Source organism: Callorhinus ursinus, unplaced genomic scaffold (genome assembly GCF_003265705.2).
Source record: "Callorhinus ursinus isolate GAN/ISIS: 27379988/994484 unplaced genomic scaffold, GSC_fseal_2.0 scaffold1, whole genome shotgun sequence".
Lineage (NCBI taxonomy): Eukaryota > Metazoa > Chordata > Mammalia > Carnivora > Otariidae > Callorhinus > Callorhinus ursinus.
In genome coordinates, this window is record NW_027397063.1 from 62,347,389 (window position 1) to 62,351,202 (window position 3,814).

At 41.2% G+C, this 3,814-nt stretch overlaps 1 pseudogene; it reads left to right on the forward strand.

The window, feature by feature from the left end:
• Positions 1-431: 431 nt before the first annotated feature.
• LOC112834837 (U2 spliceosomal RNA) lies at positions 432-610 on the forward strand (annotated as a pseudogene).
• Positions 611-3,814: the final 3,204 nt, after the last annotated feature.

A 3,814-nucleotide genomic window follows, 5' to 3' on the forward strand; every position in this document is an offset into this window, starting at 1 on the left:
TGTAGTACTCACTATCTAAAAACAGGAAAGAAAGACAGTGGAATCAACAAATATTTAACAGTAGTGATGACAGATGCTTGGCTCTGGTTAAAATTTCCTTTTAAGTATTGAAGCATATGGTTAACGTCAAGAAGGCAGTCCTAACGGAATTTGCTAATCTAAGAGTTCTTACCAGAAACTCAAAGGCTCCTACACCCCTAATCATACAGTAGGGTGTCCATATTTACGTTAGGAACAAGGAGCATTGGGGTGTCTGGGTGGCTCAGCAGATTAAGCGTCTGCCTTCAACTTAGGTCATGATCCCAGGGTCCTGGGATTGAGTCCCGCATCGGGCTCCCTGCTCAGTGGGGAGCCTGCTTCTCCCTCTGCCTGCCGCTCCCCTGCTTGTGCACTCTCTCTCTCTCTGACAAATAAAATCTGAAGAAAAAAAAATTGCTTCTGGGCCTTTTGGCTAAGATCAAGTGTAGAAAAAAAAAAGGAACAAGGAGCATTCATTCTTTGAACATGTATTACCATTTTTTTGTTTGCTTCTGGTAGAACAAGAACTTTTTCTGAACATGTATTACCATTTTTTTGTTTGTTTGCTTCTGGTAGAACAAGAACTTTTTCTGACTTAAAAAAAAAAACACCTAATCTTTTATCACTTTTTTCCTCCATACTTTTTCTCTTCCTTTTTCTACACATCCACTATTAATTCTGTCCTTTTACATTTTCTTCTTTAAATTATTGATGCTGTTGTCCCAAACCATAGTAAGCATTTTATACCTACCCAATGCTTTTAGGATCTGGCTGATTTTCTTCTGCTCTCTGCCTCTCGTCAGTGTTCCCAGGACCTTTCAACATTTGAGCTGTTGCTCCTCCAAAAGGTAATTTCACAAGAGTCCACAACTCCAGGTGTTATATGCTAGGGTTCTGGCTCCATCTTTCTGTGATTCTCTCTGATCTGCTCTCATTAAATGATTAGTGTTATCCTCAAGCTGCCAACAGTATTTCCAGGTGTCACATCCAGATACAACCATGTCCAGAGAACTAGAGGGGCTTTTCTTTTCTCCAAAAGAGAACACCTTTTCCACAAGTCCTTGTAGATCTTCTACACATGTCATTGGCTATTACTGAGTAACACGCCCATCTCTAAGCCAATCATAGACAAAGAAATGGGACCACTGGGATTTATTGAGACCTATCAAAATTTGCCTCTGGATCTGTGACTTATGTGGGAGCAGTTATACATAAACAAATAATATTGGGTCTCTGCAGGCACTGAAGAAGGGGAAAAGGATATTGGGTAGGTAATCCACAGTATCTGCTATAGTGTGAAATGGTGAACCATTGAGGCAAGGACTTTTATAGCCATAAAAGCTAAAATTTTTGAGCTTGAAGGTGGTTGTTAATTCACTCATCAACACTCTTACAAATTTGACCACCAGAAGTAATTTTGCTTGTTTTTAGGGGAGAGGAGGTAAGGATGGGAGGCATCCTTTTTAGCTTATAACTCCTAGATTGTAGATTTTCGTTCAATCCCCACATTCTACTTTCTCCATCTATGTCGAACACATCCAACATTACCCTTCCATCTTAACAAAAGTTCTTCTGCTCACCTCTCATTTTCACCCCACTTCCTCACTCTCTCCTCTAGCTCCTCCTTACTATAATTAGATAGATGGCTCTGCCAGGTTCATTAGGAAGACCTAAATCATAAACTGCAACTTGCTCCTGCCATCCTAACTGGTCCATATCAGTCTTCTGGCTCTTCCATCTCTTTTAAAGCCGGATGTCCTTTTCAGACCTCCTAGAGAGCTTCCACAGAGTAAGTACTCAAGAATTGTCTATCAAATGAATGCCTTTATTCCACCCCTTCTCCAGTCTTTTTCAATTTCCATCTCTTACGTGTGTTTAGAGAAGTTTTAAATGTATCTTTAACCCTCTTGTTCATTCTTAGAAAAAATGATCTGATGACATTAATTCTATTCTGTTTCCTCTCTTTTTTAAAGATTTTATTTCTGTATTTATTTTAGAGAGAGAGAGTGAGCACTAGTTGGGGAGGAGCAGAGGGGGAGGGTGAGGAAAGAATCTTCTGTAGACTTCACATTGAACGCTGAGCAAAGAGCCCAAGGCAGGGGAGGGGGGCTTGATCTCACAACCCTGAGATCATGACCTGAGCCAAAACCAAGAATCAGATGCTTAACCAACTGAGCCACCCAGGTGCCCCCCCTATTTTTTAATAGCTTTATTGAGGTAAACCATACATACCTGAATATATATACACCACAAAATTCGCCTGTTTTTAAGTGCAGAGATCAAATATTTTTAGTGAATTTACAGAATTGTGCAAACAGGGGTGCCTGGGTGGCTCAGTCGTTAAGCATCTGCCTTTGGCTCAGGTCACGATCCCAGGGTCCTGGGATGGAGCCCCACATCCGGCTCCCTGCTCCGCGGGGGCCCTGCTTCTCCCTCTCCCACTCCCCCTGCTTGTGTTCCCTCTCTCACTGTGTCTCTCTCTGTCAAATAAATAAATAAATAAATAATCTTAAAAAAAAAAGAATTGTGCAAACATCACGAAATCTGGTTTTAGAGTGTTTCCATCACCCCCATCACCCACTGACCCATGTGCAGTGAATTCCCATCCCTCAGCCCCAGCTGCAGGGAGCTGCTAGTCTGCTTTCCGTCTCTACAGAGTTGCCTTTTTGGCTTTTTCATATAAATGGATCATATGATATGTAGTTTTTTGTGTCTGGCTTCTTTCATTTAACATAATGTTTTATTGCTGAATGCTATTCTATCATGTAGATATTACGCTTTTGTTTCTCCCCTTGCCAACTGATGGATAATTGAAGTGTTTCCCTTTTGAGGCTGTTATGAACATTCATAATGGGTGGACATATGTCTTTATTTCTCTTGCATAGATTCCAGGGGTGGAACTGCTGGGTAGTATAGTAAGTTTACGTGTAACTTTTTTTTTTTTAGGATTTCACTTATCCATTATCCATTTGAGAGAGAGAGAGAGCACGAGTGGGGGCAGGAGGGGGGGGAGAGGCAGAGGCAGAGGGAGAAGCAGACTCCCTGCTGCGCAGGGAGTCCAGATGCAGGACTGATCCCAGGACCCCGAGATCATGACCTGAGCCAAAGGCAGATGCTTAACTGACTAAGCCACCCAGGCGCCCCAGTTTATGCGTAACTTTTTTAAGAAACTGCCAAACTGTTTTCTGAAATGGCTCAGTCATTTTATGTTCCCACCAACAATGTTCCAATTTGTCTATATCCTCACTAACATTTGTAATCATCTCTTTTTATTATAGACATTCTAATGGGTGTGAAGTACTATCTCATTATAGTTTGAATTTGCTTTTTTTTTTTTTGAGTAGCCTCCATACCCAATGTGGGGCTTGAACTCACAGCCCTGAGATCAAGAGTCCTATGCTTTACCTACTGAGCCAGCCAGTTGCCCCTATTAATTTGCATTTCTTTAATGGCTGATGATATTGAACATCTTTTCAAGTGCTTATGAACAATTTGCATATCTTCTTTGGTGAAATGTCTATGTAAGTCTTTTGTTCACTTTTTTAAAAAGATTTTATTTCCTTATTGAGTTGGACGCTTAACCGACAGAGCCACCCAGGCATCCATCTTTTGTTCATTTTTCAACTGGGTTCTTTCTTTTATTATTGAGTTGTAAGAGTTTTTTTTTTTAAGATATTATTTTTAGGGCCCCTGGGTTGTTCAGTTGGTTAAGTGTCTGACTTTGGCTCAGGTCATGATCCCAGGGTCCTGGGATCGGGTCTCACATCGCACTCCCTACTCAGTGGGGAGTCTGCTT